We start from the raw sequence: 18,706 nt of genomic DNA on the forward strand, positions 1-18,706 counted from the left end.
GCTTAAGAGGACTAGTTTGAAGGTACTAGAAGCAAAAGATCAAGATGTTTAAAAGAGAGGTACCCAAGCTCAACAAGGAGAAATTTCTTGCACAGAAAAGTCTAATGAAGCTACACCTAGGAAGTGTTGGAGACCATGAACAATCTACCATCACCACTAAACATGTTGACCTCTTTGGCACTATAAATGCTAATGATCTGAAAAAGAAGAATGAACATAATCAAGCAATGTTGGAGATTGCCTCTACCCTAAGTTATTCTAAGTTTGATGACATCAAGGTTGTGATACTACAAAGAAGATGTGGGATGGTCGTCACACTATTTATCGAGGAAACACAAATGTTTTGAGAGCCAAATTTGAAAGTCTTAGAGGTAAGTTCTATGAAATGAGTGTTGGAATTCTTTTAGAATAACTGAGGAGGGGGATGAATTAGTTATTCAAGGTTAGATGTACAAAGCATGAAACACAACACATTCATCAACACATTTGACCCAATTTGGGAAAACCACCAGTAACATCCTACTCCTTTTTCACTCTTTTGAAGTAATGCCCTATTAAAGGCCAACCTTGTTAAAGATTACAATGCAAACTATTAAATGTGACTTGGTTAAGGGACTTCAATCACTTTATTAAAAGTGAGCCTTGTTAGAGGACTTTAGGCCATTCACTTGGAATGCCACCCTGTTAAATGATTTTCCAATGACTGTTAAGTCAACCTTTCTGCAAAGTATTTACCCTAGACTGATTCAATTATTAGAATGTAATAGTAGAGCTTTGATCTGATAAAACTTACAACTTTACTTGTAGATTGCATATCTCTATTCAATCCTCAATTCTGCTTGGCTTCCATTCTTTGTAGCTCTAACAGCTTGTTCACCCTTCAAGCATTCATCTTCTTAAGCCTTCTTGCTTAGTACACCATTGCAAACTCTTCTCTTGGGTCACTTGATGAAGCAAAATCCCTTTCTCCTTCTCATTCTTAGATTCTCGCACCAAATTCTCTCTAACTCTTTTTCTTCATGACCAGACATTCCTATATATAGGAAATTAGAACATGTTTGCACTCATTATCCCTCGTCAAAATTAGGATTTTGGATGGATTAGGTAGAATAAAATGTATCTAGCCCATATCTTTTCCTCTCTAGAAACTTCTCTTAGAATCTATTTGAATTCACCTCCAAAATCATTTACATAAGATTCTGTGCCACTAGCTCATCAATCTTATCTTCCTCCTGATCCACAAGTTCCAAGAAAAAGGCTTGTTGGATTTTATTTGGAAAATCTTTGATCTTTTTCATAATGCAACAACTCAACATTATCATTCTTTTGATGCTCAACACATACTACATCACTTGGTATCAACTAGATTTTACTGATGCTCTACATCAACTATAATTTACTCGACATTTACAGTCTCGCTCGACATCCATTAGAATTTTCTTTCACTCGTCTCCAACTAAATTTTTTCTTGACTTGAACTAAATTTTCTCAGCACCTACTAGCCACTTAGTTAAGCTTGGCAAATGAACTTTGTTTAACTTATTCTTCTAAATTTTCTAAGTGTAGTCGATAATTTTGTAACCTCAAGTAGATGATCAATACATTATGTTATCACTGTCTTAATTGATCCTTGTATTTCATTACATAATCATAACCCAACCTTTCCTCTAGGTACTTTTGTTACATCTTGTTGATCAAATTCTCATCATTAATCAACTAAGTGATAGTACTTGAAACATTTAAGCAATTGTCTTACCAAAAAATAGCAGGTTTGACATCAGTAAGAAAACAATGATTGTAACACTTAGTCTTCTTCAACAATCTCCTTCTTAACAATACTCTTTTCAATTGATCTTTTAAATTAGATATCAACAATCTCCCTCTTTGGAATTGATGGCAAGCCAAACTAATCAACCAAGTCAATTAAATGATGAAAATCTTGTTCAATCAAACTAATTAGGTTAAAATAGTAAGACAATAAAAAAAGAAAACTTGTATTGAAATTTCTCCCTCTATTAGCAACTTCCATCTTCTAATTAGGTTACAAAATATAACTCCCTTTGAGTTCTCTCGTATGACTCTCTTTCATACTAAATTGATCAATAGAATATCTCCCTCTGATAATGATCCTTTTAATTCTCTAATCAATGTCTCCCTCTCTATTCTGATCCTTTCTCATGACGTGCTTTCTCCATTGTTCTTCTTGCACTTGATCAATTTAATTTACTTTCTCCCTCTCTAACAACAATGCCAAAGACATATATTAGATACTTGGCATCTTTAATATATGTAGATATAGGCTCTTGTAGGTTGTTCAATTTCTCCCTCTGTCACCTTGCTTGTGACTGATTTTTAGTTCCAGTTCTATGATTACTTTAGGCAGTTCCTAAAGTGAGATCCACTACATCAATTTGTATTGAATGAATGTCATCTTTTTTGATGCAAGGCACTCCTGTTATCTCTTACATAGCCTTTGATAAGGCTCACCCCTAGTTTACGTCTTAGATACTCATAAGCATCCTTAGGTAATGCTTCTATGAAAATATTAGCATTTTGCTCCTTTATGTTAACATATTCCATCTTCACCTCTTTATCTTGAACCAATTCCCTTACATAATGATACTTGATTGTAATGTGCTTTTTCTTTGTACACATCATAGGATTCTTTGATATGTTGATAGAACTTGTATTATCACAAAAAAGTGTCACCAGTGATTTCTTCCTTCATTCCCTTAAGTAGCTCTCTGATCCATACAATGTTTGTACAGTTAATAGCAGCAACAATATATTCTGCTTCTTGCTAGTCCATGTAAGTAGTCTTTTACCTAAGAAGAATGCTCCTCAATTAGTGCTTTTTTTTTTTCATTAATGTTTCTAGCCCAATCAGCATTAGTCGAGGTTCTCAGTTCAAAATTTTCATTCTTCTTATAGTATAAACCAAACTCTTCTATTCCTTTCAAGTATCCCATTATTTTCTTTATAGCCATCAAGTGATTCTCTCTAGGATTTGCATAGAATCTTGCAACTATTCCCACAACTAATGTAATATCATGTTTTCTACCCACTACATATTGAAATTGTCCAATCATGGATCTGTATAATGTTTGATTCACCTTAGCTGAATCATCATCTTTGATAGCTTGAGTACTATCACCATAGGTGTTCTTATTGGTTTTGAATCCTCTATCTAAATTTCTTCAATATCTCTTTGACATATTTTGACTAAGTGATATATATACCATATTTCATCTGATATACTTGTAATCCCACAAAGAATCTAATCTCTCCAAAAATTGACATTTCAAATCCTTGCTTCATCTGATTTGCAAAGTTCTTACACAAAGTATCTTGTCCTCCAAATATGATATCATCAAAAAATATTTTAGATAATAGTATATCTTTGTCCTTATCTATCTTCATGTACAAATTACTATTATCATCTGTCCTTTCAAATCCAATCTTCAGAAGATAAGTATGAAGTCTCTCATACCATGCTCTTGGTGCTTGTTTCAATCCATATAAGGCTTTGTGCAGTCTACATACCATGTTCTTGTTATTTTTATCAACAAATCCTTCTAGTTTTTCTATGTTAACTTCTTCTTCTAGTATGCTATTCAGAAATGTAGATTTAACATCCATCTGATAAACTTTGAAACCTTTGTATGCAACATAAGCAAGAAGAATTCTCACTCCTTCCGTTCTTGCAATAGGGGAAAATGTCTTACCATAGTCAATTGCTTCTTCCTTTGCATATCCTTTGCAAACTAATCTTTCTTTGTTCTTTATCATTTCACCATTCTCATCTAACTTTTTTTTTAATACCCATTTGGTGCCAATCACATTCTTGTCTTTTGGTCTAGGAATTGGACACCATATTTTGTTCTTCTCCATCTATTGAATTTCTTCTTTCATAGCCTTGTACCAGTCATCATCTTCCAGTGCATCTTTTACTATCTTAGGTTCGTTCATGCTTAAAAAACATGATTCACTTCTCAATCTATTTCTTGTCATTGGCCTTGCATCTTTGTCTCTAATGATTTGATCTAAAAGATCATGTATTTTGACATATTTAGACAATCTTGGCTTAGTTCTTGTAACCACATTTTGTCTCTTAGCTTCATTGTCATTGTATACATCTCTGTTAGTAATTTTAGCATCTCTTTCATGAGTATTGATCTCAGAATCCAAATGTGCATTTTGTTCATTTTGTAACTCAACATCTAAATGCAACTCAGTTCCTAAATGCAACTTGGCATTCACAAGTTGTGACTCGGAAGTTGTTGAGGCTTATTGTTGGTTTGCAACTTGATTTGTAGCATCTTCTTTAGCAGACATTCCTTCATATAAATATACAAATGATTTGTATTCTTTTGGTACTTTTCTAGGTTCAACCTCATGTACTTCTCTAAATTCATCAAAATTCACATTTACAATTTCCACAATTTTGTTAGTATTAGTATTTAAACACTTGTAAGCTTTACTTCTCGTGGAGTAACCAAGGAACATACCTTCTTCACTTTTTGCATCAAAATTTTGGCTCCTAACATCTTTAGGAATATAAATTTTGCTTCCAAATACCTTAAAGTATTTCACATTAGGTGGATATCCATACCATAGTTCAAAAGGTGTTGAATGAATACCCTTATTGACTTGCACAGGTTCAAGGTATATACAACAGTACTTAAAGCTTCTCTCTAGTGTTTCAAAGAAATATTCTTCTCCATCATAAGTGTTTTGGTACAGTCCATTATAGACCTATTTCTTCTTTTAGAAATTCCATTTCATGGAGGGGTTCGAGGTGCAGATGTCTATGTTTTGATTCCTCTATCATTATAAAAAATCTCAAACTCATTTGAAGTGAATTCTCTTCCTCTTTCCAATCTGAAGCATTTCATACTTTTTCTTGTTTCTTTTACAACTCTTCCCAAGTACCACTTAAACATTTAAAAAGCATCATATTTTTGCTTTAGAAACACGATAGTCATCATTCTAGAGTAATCATCAACAAATGGCATTATGTACTTATCTCCTCTATAGCTTTTCACTTTAATAGGTCCACACAAGTCAATATGAACAATTTCTAGTTTTTCTTTAGAGGTATAAGCTTTACTTTTAAAGAGTGACTTTGTCATTTTTCCTAGTTGACATTATTTGCATACTATATTATCATGTTTCTTCAACTTAGGAAAACCTATAACTCTTTTCATGTTACTGATACTAACCAAGTTATGAAAATTAACATGACATAATCTCTTGTGCTAGAGCCATACATTGTCAAATTTTGCAATGAGACAAGTAGCATCATGTATATCTAGATAGAACACATCACTTCTAGTTTGATCACCTTTTCCAATCAAGTTTCAATTTGTGTCATATATATTGGCAGTTTTACTTTCAAACTCAACTTTGCATCCCTAATTATTTAATTGTCATATAATTAACAAGTTATAATTCAATCCTTCAACATAGTAAGTATTGTCACATGAAATCTTGTTTGTGAGTTTGATAGACCCTTTTCCTTTTATTAAACATGGTGCATCATTACCAAACCTTGTACTATTTCCATCATAACAAGTTAAGCTAACGAACTTACTTTTATCTCTAGTCATGTGATGTGAGCATCCATTGTCAATGATCCATTTATCATTCTTGTTCACACAAGTCACAATTGTAGTTGCCTCATCTTCATCATATTCGTTCTTCATTGCAACATATACTACTTCATCATCATGTTCATCAGAATCATGTCCATTAGTAATGTAGCATGACTTCTTTCCTTTGTCTCTATAGTCTCTTCCATCATCTTCTCTTCTATTTTTGTGCTTGTTTCCTTCTTTGTAGTTCTTCTTCTGTGTACACCTTGTAGTAATATAACCAACTTCATTGCAATTGAAACAAATGATGGGTAACTTACCTTTGAACTTGCCTTTTCCTCTATGAAATCTTCTTGCTAGTAATGCTTCCAATTGTTCAATGTCTTCCTCATCTATGTTGCTGTCACTGGCTGCATATTTTATCTTTCTTTTCTTCCTTTTCTACTTTGCCACCTTAGAAGGCTTTAATAATAATTTTTCTTTGAAAGCTGATTCAATACTCTCTGGTTTGTAGTTGTCAAAATTAGATAGCTCAAAAGTAGTGAGTCTACCTACTAGACCTTCAAGGGTTAGATTATTTCCTAGTATACATCTTAACTCTTGTATTGTAGAAACTCTAATGGCATAAATAGACAATAATGTCCTCAAGAATTTAGTTAGCACAATATCATCATCTATTTTACTACTAGCACCTTTTATTGCACTAACAACTTCTTTTATCCTAGCAACATATTGAGCAATATTCTCACCTTCTTCCATTCTTATGTCATCAAACTTACCTCTAAGACTCTCTGACTTGGCTCTTTGAACATTTTTGTTTCCTCCATAGATGGTGGCTAGGGCATACTACATTTTCTTTGCATTGTCAAGACCTTTGATATCATCAAATTTGGCATAGCTTAGGGAAAAGGCAATCTCCAACATTGCATGATTGTGTTCTTTCTTTTTCCTCATATCTCTAGTAGTTAGAGCGCGTGTTGGATCAACATGCTCCATTGAAATGGAAGATTGTGCATGATCTCCAAGTCCTCCAAGGTTTAGCTTCATCAAAATTTTTGTGCATGAAAGTTATCTCTGTTGAGCTTGGATACTTCTCTCTTTGACATCTTCATCTTTGTGTTTCTAGTACCTTTAAACTAATCCTCTTAAGTAGATGGCTTTGATACCAATTGTTGGAATTCTTTTAGAATAATTGAGAGGGGAGGTGCATCAATTATTCAAGGTCTAGATGTACAAATAAAACTTTTCTCAAAATTTAGTGAACCCATAAAGCATTCTTACCCATGCGTGCATTCATTGTGTAGCAACCAAAACTTATATCTTACTATGAAATCAATTTGTAGGAATATAAAGCATGAAACAAAATACATTCATCCACACATTTGACATAATTATTTAATGTGGAAACCCAATTTGGTAAAAAACCACTAGTAACATGCTACTCCTTTTTCACTCTTTTGAAGTGATGCCTTGTAAAAGGCCAATCTTGTTAAAGGTTACAATGAACACTGTTAAATGTGACTCGGTTAAGTGATTTCAATCACCCTGTTAAAAGTGAGCCTTGTTAGAGGATTTTAGGCCATTCACTTGGAATGCCACCATGTTAAAGTATTTCCCAATGACTGTTAAGTCAACCTTAATCCAAAGGATCTACCCTAGACTGATATAATTGTTAGAAAGTAACAATAGAGCTTTGATTTGATACAACTTACAACTTTACTTGCAAATTATAGATCTCTCTTTAGTCCTCAATTTTTCTTGGCTTCCATTCTTTGTAGCTTTGACAGCTTGTTTACCCTTCAAGCATTCATCTTCTTAAGCCTTCTTTCTTAGTATGCCATTGCAGACTCTTCTCTTGGGTCACTTGATGAAGAAAAACCCCTTTCTCCTTCTCCATCTGAAATTATTTCACCAAATTCTCTCTAACTCTTTTGCTTCATGACCAGACATTCCTATATATAGGAAATTAGAACATTTTTTTGCTCATTATCCCTTGTCTAAATTAGGGTTTTGGATGGACTAGGTAGGATACAATGTATCTACCCCATATCTTGTCCTCTCTAGAAACTTCTCTTAGAATCCATTTGAATTTGCCTCCAAAATGATTTACATAAGCTTCTATGACACTAGATCATGAATCTTATCTTCTTGATTCACAAGTTCCAAGAAAACAAACTTGTTGGCTTTTATTTGGCTAATATTTGATCTTTGTCATAATGTAGTAGCTTGACATTATCAATCTTTTGATACTCAGCACATACTGCATCACTTGGCATCAACTGTAAAATCACTCGACATCAACTAGATTTGTTGGTGCTTAGCATCAACTATAATTTACTCAGCATCTACTGTCTTGGTCGACAACCACTAGAATTTTCTTTCACTTGGCTCTAATTGATTTTTTTCTTGGCTTGAACTAACATTTCTCGACACCTACTATCCACTTGGTCAAGCTTGGAAAATGAACTTTAACTTATTCTTCTAAACTTTCTAAGTATAGCCATCCATTTTGTAACCTCAAGTAGATCATCAATACATTATGTTATCACTGTCTTAACTAATCATTGTACTTCATTATATAATCATAACTCAACCTTTCCTCTAGGTACTTTTGTTACGTCTTGTTGATCAATTCCTCCTTATTAATCAACTAAGTTATAGTACTTGAAATATATAAGCAATTGTCTTACCAACAAATAGTAGGTTTGACATTAGTGACAAAACAATGATTGAAACACATAGTCTTCTTCAACAATCTCCTTGTTAAAAATACTCTTTTGAAATGATCTTTTAAATAAGATATCAACAATGAGGATGCAAGGTGAGAACATTTCTCAATATTGCTCCCGAATAAAACATGCTGTTAATGCTATAAGAGGAGCTAATGGTAAAATTGATGATGAAACTATATTGAGAAAAGTAGTGACAATAGTGCTACCCATCTATACTTTTAGAGTTTCTGCCATACATTAATTAAGATGTATACTAGGTTCTAATATGACTCTTGAAGATTTGGCAGGCAGGCTCACTGTCTTTGAACTTTCAAATTTTGATAACTTTAAATTTGAGAATGTTGAATCTACTTTGAAAGCTAAACTATCATTTAAAGTACCTAAAGAGAAGAAGAAAAAGATCAAATATGTTTCTAGTGATAGTGATACAGATGAGGAGGATGTAAAACAACTTGAAGCATTGCTAGCAAGGAGATTTCACAAAGGTAAAGGAAAATTCAAAGGTATGTTATGTATCACATGTTTTAATCGTAATGTGGTTGGTCATATTGCTACTAGATGTCCAAAGAAGAAAAACAATAGAAGTGAAGAGAAATATAGAAGTAAAAGAGATGAGGAAAACAAAGATTACAAAGACAAAGGCAAGAAGTCTTGCTACATTCTAGAAGAGGAAACCAATGATGGATCTGATGATGATGATGATGAAGTGTTGTATGTTGCAATGAAGGACAATTTTGATGAGGATGAGCCAACTACAATAGTGTCTTATGTGAACAAGAATGACAAATGGATCATTGATAGTGGATGTTCACATCACATGACTTGAGATAAAAATAAGTTCATTTCCCTAAATTATTATGATGAAAATAGTTTAAGGTTTGGTAATGATGCACCCTGTCTGGTAAAAGGAAAATGATCTATCAAAATCATAAAAAATATCATGTGTGACAATGCTTATTATATTGAAGGAATTAAATATAATTTGTTGAGTGTGCCACAACTAAATAGTTCAAGTTGCAAAGTTGAGTTTAAGAACAATATAGAAAAGATCTTTGATAGTGATGGGAAACTAATTGGGAAAGTTGATCAGACTAGAGGTAATCTATTTATCTTGATATGAATTCTGCTACTTGTCCTATTGTAGAATTTTATGATGTGTGATTATGGCACACGAGGTTATGTCATGTTAACTTTGATAACTTGGTCACTATCAATAACATGAAAAGAGTTAGAGGTTTTCTTAAGTTGAGAAAACCTAACAATATAATTTGCGAATAATGTTAGTTAGGCAAGATGACAAAATCTAGTTTTAAAAGTAAGACTCACACATCTAGAGAAATTCTGGAGATTGTTCATATTGACTTGTGTGGACCAATTAATGTGCAAAGAAAAAAGGGTGAGAAGTACATTATCCTATATTTCTTGATGATTATTCAAGGATGATGACAATTATGTTTTTGAAACAGAAATATGATGCTTTCCAAATGTTTAAGTGGTACTTAACTAGAGTTGAAAATGAGATAGGAAAAAACTTGAAATGTCTGAGATCTGATAGAGGTGGAGAATTTACATCAAATGGGTTTGAGATGTTCTATAATGATAGAGGAATCAAAAGATAAACATCTGCACCTAGGACCCCTCCACAAAATGGGATTATTTAAAGGAGGAACCAATTTGAAATAGATTGTGCTAGGACACTCATGATGGAGAAGAATGTTTCTTCAAAATACTAGAGAGAGGCTATAGGTATAATTGCCTATACCTTGAACCATGTGCAAGTCACGAAAGGTACCCATTCCACAACTTTTGAATTATGTTATGGATACTCACCCCACATGAAAAATATTTTAAGGTATTTGGAAGAAAGTGCTACATTCTTAAGGATTCTAGGAATGGTAAATTAGATGCAAAAAGTGAAGATGGTATATACCTTGGCTATTCCACAAGAAGTAAAGATTATAAGTGTTTAAATACTAACACTAAAAAAGTTGTGGAAAGTGCAAGTGTGAAGTTTGATGAATATACAGAGGTACATGAAGCTAAACCTATGAGGAACCTGAGGAGTAAAAATATTTTGTATACTTTTATAAAGGTATGCATGTTGATGAAGGTGTTGCAAACCAAGTTGCTAATCAACATCAAGTTTCAATGCCTATTGATTCACATATAATGAATGTCAAGATGCATTCAGGAACCAAGTTACAGTTAGGAGCCAAGTTGCAGACAAAAGCTGAGACACATTTTGATTCTGAGATAAGTGTACATAAAAGAGATGTTGAGTTACTAGATAGAGAAGTACATAGTGATTCAGAAGTTGACAAACCTAATGAGGAAATTAGAATAGAACCAAGATTGTCAAAGTATATTAGAAGACATCACTCCATTGAACAAATTATTGGAGAAAAAGATACTATACCAATGACAAGAAATATGCTATACATGTTTGCTAAGCATGCATGAGCCTAAGAAAGTGAAAGATGCTTATAAAATGAGGACTAGAGTAAAGCCATGAAAGAAAAGATTGAGAACATTGAGAAGAGCAAGACATAGACTTTAGTTGCAAGACCAAAGGACAAGAATGTGATTGGAACCAAGTGGGTATACAAAAACAAGTTAGATGAAAATAGTGAAGTCACAAGGAATAAGGAAAGATTAGTTTACAAGGGGTATGTACAAGAAGAAGGAACAACCTATTAAGAAATATTTTCTCCTATTGCAAGATTGGAAGGAGTAAGAACTCTACTTGCTTACTTTGCAAACAAAGGTTTCAAAGTTTATCAAATGGATGTGAAGTCAACATTTCTGAATGACATATTAGAAGAAGAGGTTTACATATAACAATTAGAAGGATTTGTAGATGCTAACAACGAGAACATGATATGTAGACTACATAAAACTTTATATGGTTTAAAGCAAGCCCCAAGAGCATGGTATGAAAGGCTTCACAATTATCTTGTGAAAATTGGTTTTGAGAAGACTGATGATAACCACAATCTTTACTTGAAGATAGAAAGAGGTAAGGGTATTTTACTAGATGAAATTTTTATTTATGATATCATATTTGGAGGTCAAGATATTTTATGTAAGGCATATGCAAATGAAATGAAGAAAGAATTCGAGATGTCTATGTTTAGAGAGATCAAGTTCTTTGTTGGTTTGCAAGTCTATGAGATGAAATATGGTATATACATCACTTAGTCTAGGTATGTGAAGGAAATATTGAATTTTTTAGATTGGAAGATTCAAAACTAGTTAGCACACCTATGGTGACAAGACACAAGTTATTAAAGAATGATGATTCAATTGATATGAATCAAACATTGTACAGGTCTATGATTGACAAATTGCAATATGTAGTGCATAGCACACCTATCATTGCATTATCTATTGGGATTGTTGCAAGATTCTCTACTAATGCTAAGGAGAGTCATTTGATGACTGTCAAGAGAATAATGAGATATCTAAAAGGAACATAAGACTATGGTCTATATTACAAGAAAAATGAAAAAAATGAGTTGAGAGCCTACACAGATGCTGACTGGGCTAGAAGCATTAATGACAAAAATAGCATAAGTGGAAGAGAATTTTTCTTAGGAAAGAGGTTGGTCACCTCGACTAACAAGAAACAAAATTGAATATCTCAATCTGCCAATGCTGAATATGTGGCTGTAACAGTAAATTATACAAACATTGTATGGATCAAACAAATACTAAAAGGTATGAAGGAAGAAATCACTGAACCTATGGTACTTTATTGTGATAATACAAGTTCTATAAATATATCAAAGAACCGTATGATGCACACAAAGACTAAGCACGTTGTAATCAAGTATCATTACTTAAGAGAGTTAGTTCAAGACAAAGAAGTGAGGATGGAATATGTGAATACAAAAGAGTAGATAATTGATATCTTCATAAAAGCTTTACCTAAGGATGCTCATTATAAACTAGGGGAGATACCCCTATCCAAAGATACTTAAGAAGCATAAGTAGTGCTTAGCATCAACTGAAGTTGAATGTTGTATCTTACAACTTGATGTAGTGGATATTAATTTAGGAGTTGCCTAAAGTAAGATGGAGCTAAATTAGAAGATTTATAGTCACAATGAAAGGTGATAGAGGTAGATTATGAAATTGACTATATCTGCATATGTAGATGGCAAGTCCTTGGAATTGTTGTCAAAGAGGGAGAAATGGCCTATTGAGGGAGAAATGACTAAAAGAAATATACATCTACCTAGTAAGAGGGAGAAGATATAGTAAATAGTAAAGGAACTTGACAAAGCTCACATTCAGAGGAAGAACATATACTACACTGATAATGGGAGAAATTTCAAACATTTATTTTATTTTTGGTATTGTTGTTGGTATTGGTTTGCCATCAATGCAAAAGAGGGAGACTGTTGATATAAGATTGTTTTAAAGTGAAGAACCTATAATGGAACAATCATTATTTTTCAATGATATCAAACCTTCTACCTTCTCGTGAGACAATTTCTTTTTGGTCTAAAATCTATCATTTAGTTGATTGATGAAGAGGATTTGTGAATAGGAGATAACAATAGCACCTAGAGAAAGATTGAGTTATTTGGTATGTAAATGAAGTACTAAGTGTCTATGTGAAAATGCAGCCTATGCTAACACACACACACTTCAACATGGTCCTTATTTGCAGATTCATCCCAGAATGAACATTGGATTGTTCATCCAAAAATTAGCTGGCAAGGCGACTTGTTTCCTTCTATCTAAAGGGAATTGCTTGTTAGATATCCTTAGATTTGAGGTGTTAAGCAACCAGATCCTCTACGAATGAAGGATTTAAAAGAAAATGCGACTAATCTATATGAGAATGCAGATTAATCTAGGATGGAGTATGCACGTTTAAGCTAAGAACATGTAAAAGAAGATTATGCTAAAATGTATGCATATTATGCTAAATGAGATTAAACTAGAAAATGAATATCTTATGAAAGTAATGAGCTCAAATGAATGCACAATCCAACAGCAATTCGATGCAAATTCTCATTCAATCTCCCAAAATGAAGAGATCAAGGTCTCTTAAATAGACTTTCCTAGAATCCATCAACGATCGAGATTGATTTCAATCAACAGTCAGGATTGAAGATGAAGTTCAGTCATAAAGGAAGATTCCAAAATTAAAGGAAGTTAACTAACTCAGATCTGAGTATAAGAATCAGTTAACTCAGATAGACTTTAGTGTAAAAGCAAGTGATCTAGGTCACTTCTAATTTGATCAGCAGTGAACTGGGAATTTTCTTTTTTGAATTGAAGAGAGATTTTGGTGAGATATTTAATTTAATAAAATTAGATATGCTCTCATAATTAACTTTTCTATTTAATTAAATAATTCTATTTAATTAATTAGAGACACTTTTCTTATTTAATTAAATAACTTCATTTAATTAATTAGGAATGGCTTCCCATTTAATTAAGTAACTTTGTTTAATTAATTAGAAGTAAGTTCTCCATTTAATTAAATAATTTCATTTAATTAATTAAAATAGGCACATTATTAAATTAAATAAATTTAATTCCATAGTACATTAGCCTTAGGATATAATTTAATTTAATTAAAGTATAAATACTTAGTAATTAAATTAAATATTAATCAATAGGTTTAATGTGACTAATATGAGTAAATACTATAGGAATTAAATAATAAGCATGATGAACGCAGATTAGGGTTTTCTGCATCTGATAATTAAGTCAAGTAGCGAGTAGCCGAATAAGAACTTGCCTAATGGAATAGGACTTTAGGATTGGTCAGAAATAGACCAGAATTGGTATCATGGCAATGAGCCAATTTTGGGCTATTACACTAAGACCAAGTAAGACATTGATACTATGATGTATTGTTTATCTACTTAAAATCTAAAATGAAAGATTACTCAAGTTAAGACTAGAAGAAGATAAAGTATGAAAAGTGTCTGCTAAGCCTTACTAAGCAGTCTGTGTAAGCTAAGAAAAAATCTATAATGCCTCGCTAGGGAACCCAAAAGAAATTAACCTAAAGTTTAACTGAGTTTGCCAATTTTTTTTTTGAAATATAACAAAAAATAACATCAAATACAATAGTAGAAGAAATAATAACAAGAGATAAAATAATAGCCGAAGTATTAACTCACATACATAACAACCATTATAAACAAATTACATCTCTTAGGGTTTCATGGCATTGAATCGCATTTAAGGTTTAATTAATATTAAATCTAACATATAATACATCCTTATTAAAAATAATTACAAGATGCCACTTGGCAATAAACAAAATGCACAATCATCCACTGTACAGGTCACAGGGTATGGAAGGCTGAAATAATATGCAAAATGAAATAGATTACATCATCTCGTAAGATCTATGAAATCAAATACAATACACTTAAGAGTATAACCATCCATCATAGTACATAAGAAACAAAATGAAAGGGAGTACATAATAGGGAACTCTAGCCACAACATTGAACTATTGGATATCAATGGTATAAGAAAAAACACTAGCACTTGACCTTATGGAACCTAAATGGCCCACTCCCACCACGTTGAGGAGATAAACTCAAGTCGCAAACATGATAACAAACTCAAAAGTCTAAAACGAACATCTAGGTTCAAGGAATAACCTGAAAGCAAACTATCTCAAAGGGTACCAAGACAAAAGTATCAACTATCCCAGAGGCAAAATAGACATATAGGAAATCTACTATGCAAGTGGGAAAGTGTCATCACATGAGACAAATCTAAGGTTACTACGATAGTCTTTTAATACTCTGGACTCCCTAGTGCCTCTATGTGGCATCAATATCCTTTCGTATAAATAAGGCATACTAACAAGTCAGCTCTAAGGTTACCACATTAGTCTTTTTATACTTTGGACCCCCTAGTGACTTTCTATGGTATCAATATCTTATTAATTCATTTTAAACCAATTTAATGAAATATTATCACTTATTAAAATAACCTACAATGGGTTATCCACTAGCCTCTTTAGGGCCTTGACCTCCATTGCAAGCCACTTCCCAACATGACATACATAAAACTTACCCTAAGATCAACAAAAGCAAAAGATCTCAAATGACTATAAACCACACTTCAGTTCTTAAACAAGCAAATGGCAGGTACTGAAATATTACTGATCATAATCACAAATTCTACCAATATGATCATTCTAATATGACTGATCCAAAATCAAGTACACATAAACCAAGTCCATGTCACAACATGACATCACCAAAACAAATCATTTAATCATTTAATCTTCATGTCCCACCCCTAATATATGGGTAGCTGCAAAGAAGGCTTTAATGTGTTCATCTATAGTAACTTTCCTGTCACCCGAGAATTTAGGAAAATTATTCCTTGAACCCGATGGAAGTGGGTGATAAGCATTTAATGCTAATGGTCCTATCACTGCGTCCCATGGAGCAGCCATGATCATTCTGGCAATGAACAGAGGAAAATTAACAATAGATGGAGTGGTGATTCCGTGTAAGGCCAATACCTAACAGGTAGACTAAGAAGCACTAGTGTTTTGATTTCGAACAGGGGAAGATGGTCTACTTCGACTCTTCTATTCACCTTTCCGCTTTAGAACTTCTAGGATGGGAAAGCCAAGTTTTGTAAGCTTATCAAAAATGGGGTCTTGCCCACCTTGTTCCCTGGTACTTCTTAAGAACCTTTCCAGGATGCTGGATTTAGTTTATCTCTGAGCCTATTGTCTAAGTTATCTTTCTGCTCTCCAGATCTCTCTCCTTTGAATAGCTCATTCCAAGTCTTTAGCTCTTCTTTCTTCTTCCTCTAATACCTGGCTAGCATTATGATAGTGTTCAATATTTCTTCTGTGTCTCCAAACAAAAGTATTCAGGGATGAAATAATATCCTCTTGGTCGTCTTGAAAACCAAGGTTAGGTTGGAGCACTGGAACTATGTTTTTCGTGAGGTAATACCATTTTTCCTCATGACATAGGTTTTTCTGATCAAGCGACTGTTCGTCTCCCCAGCAGAGTCGCCAAAAATTTGTTGGTAAATAGATTGTCCTTTTAAATAAACTCTCCAAATACCCAATTCTGAAAGAACAATTAGATCCCAATAGTTGGATAATCTATCATGAGATTGATAGATTTCCTCTAAATTGGAAGGTACAGCTCCCTTATGAAATGATATGCAATGAATTTGTTTTATCTCTAATTCCTACTGTGGGGTATGTTCTTAACCAGAAAATAGTAGAGGAAAACTGAGTTCTACCCAGGCAAGTGAAATCTCAGGGGGAAATTAGATGCAAAAATGCTACGCTGTGATCTTCAAACTCTTATGAATTTCTCAACAAAGCAATCATGATAGATGCAAATATGAAATGCAATGCAAGCTTAACTATGCAGATGAAACAACTAACATATACTTGTTGTGTTTGAACCCTCACAATCTTATGGCTTCTGACGCATAACAGAATATCACAACGATTAAGAAGAAACAGGATGGAATGCATACAAACGAAACACTTAACGAAAATATTTCCCATGACTAGTTTCAACTCTCTAATTGATTTACTAGTTCTATTAAAATGAAATAACAAAATGAAACTCTATTCACTTAATTACTTCAACTTAACATTTATGGAAATATAACATATAGAAGAAGAAAGAGGACAGTAAAGAAATGGCACAAAAATCAATTGTCTCTGCAACAAGATTCACACCAAAAATTTTCCGACCCTTCATTAATCATTTAGCCCTATACATATAGAGATGAGAGATGACCGTTACAATAGGAATACCAATTGGTTCATCTCCTCAGAAGAAAAATGACAAGAAGTTAAATTGTCATTTACAAAATCAAAAGAAAATGAAAAAGAGACATTATTTTGACCTCTTCCCCTTTTCCATTTTCGCTCTATATGCCCTAGCATCAACTATAATAGGAATTAGCTCATCATTTCTAGACACGTGTACATTGGTGAATCTTAAGAGCCATTTTGAATGCTCTTGAGCTAATTCCTTTACAGAATTCATCTGACTTTTTAATTCTTCAACTACCACATGTATACATCCGCTCAATGTCTGTAAATCTGTTATTCTATTTTGACTATTAGGAGTGATGATGAGCGATGTCTGAAAAAATATTGCTCTACAAAATTAAAGGCATCTGCCTCACCTTTGAGTCAATGCAAAAGAACCATAATATCTACAATCTCTGGCTTGAGATCAGTGCCAAAAAGGGTTTTAGGGACCTTACTCTTGAATCCCCTTGGTTTTTGGAACCAAGACTTCATGATTTCTTTCCTCCATACCATCTTTTTCAAAGAGAATTCTGATATGGCTCCTCCAACTGTCAGTGTGGAGAACTCCTCACATTCTGGGATTCGCAAACAATTCACCACTGCTTGCCTATCAACTAAAATTAATACACTCTGATCAGGCAACAGAATCTGCTTAGTGTCTGGATTGTAATGATTGATACATTCTACAATCAACTCCTGAGCTTGAACTGCAATAGGAAATCCAGCTGCCTCCACCAGTCCACTCCCACAGAGCTTCTCAGTAATAGGATGAATTGGTTCAGTCCTTATCCTTCTCTAAAAATCTAGAATATCATAAAAGTAGAGTGGAGTATCTGTGATGTTCTGCCATGTTGATCGGACTCCACCCAAACCATCAAATCCAGAGAAAAGAGCCATTTAATCAAACAGATGTAGACTATGAAACTTGAGAATGTAAATGATTGCAAGAAATAGCTTTGCAAGTACTATATTAGCAATGTTCAATTCAACAACATAATGATTCAAAGCAAGAAAATGGTAATTTGAAAATCGGTTATATTGTTCTTTATATAGAAACCTCAATTTACCCATTAGGTTTTCAGGATCCGCACCACACAAGTGAAATAAATGATCAATCCGTTAGATTGATGGTTATAACGGGTTCTTCCATGTATTTTCACTTTTCCGTTGGCTTAACAGTAACTTCCTTTATTACTGACTTACTTTCCTGTTTTAACCCTGTTTCGAAAAAACCAAAATAGAGTACTCCCTAGGGCGAAATCCGCTCAGCTCGATTCTGCATTTAGACTCCTTTTTAGATGTGAGTATTCACTTCCTTTGTATCCTTTAGGCTTCTTGTGATTAGTTTGTTACATAACCAAGCCTACAAGATTAATTTTCCTGAGAATGCGAAAAATCACCTCTGAAGGTAGAAACTCCGCAAAGGAGAAGGCAATTTCCAATTTTCTGCGAAGCCTCCATTTAGTCTTTTCTGTCTTAACTATTTCGCTTTAAGCCTTTAGAGAATAGAAAAAGTACTTTGCCAATGGAAGTGGGGCCCACTGACTTCCTTTACTTTCTTCGCTATGCCTGTTCAGAAAATTGACTTC

The sequence above is a fragment of the Cupressus sempervirens genome, chromosome 7, assembly GCF_028749045.1.
Source record: "Cupressus sempervirens isolate cs-2001-9-10 chromosome 7, ASM2874904v1, whole genome shotgun sequence".
NCBI lineage: Eukaryota > Viridiplantae > Streptophyta > Pinopsida > Cupressales > Cupressaceae > Cupressus > Cupressus sempervirens.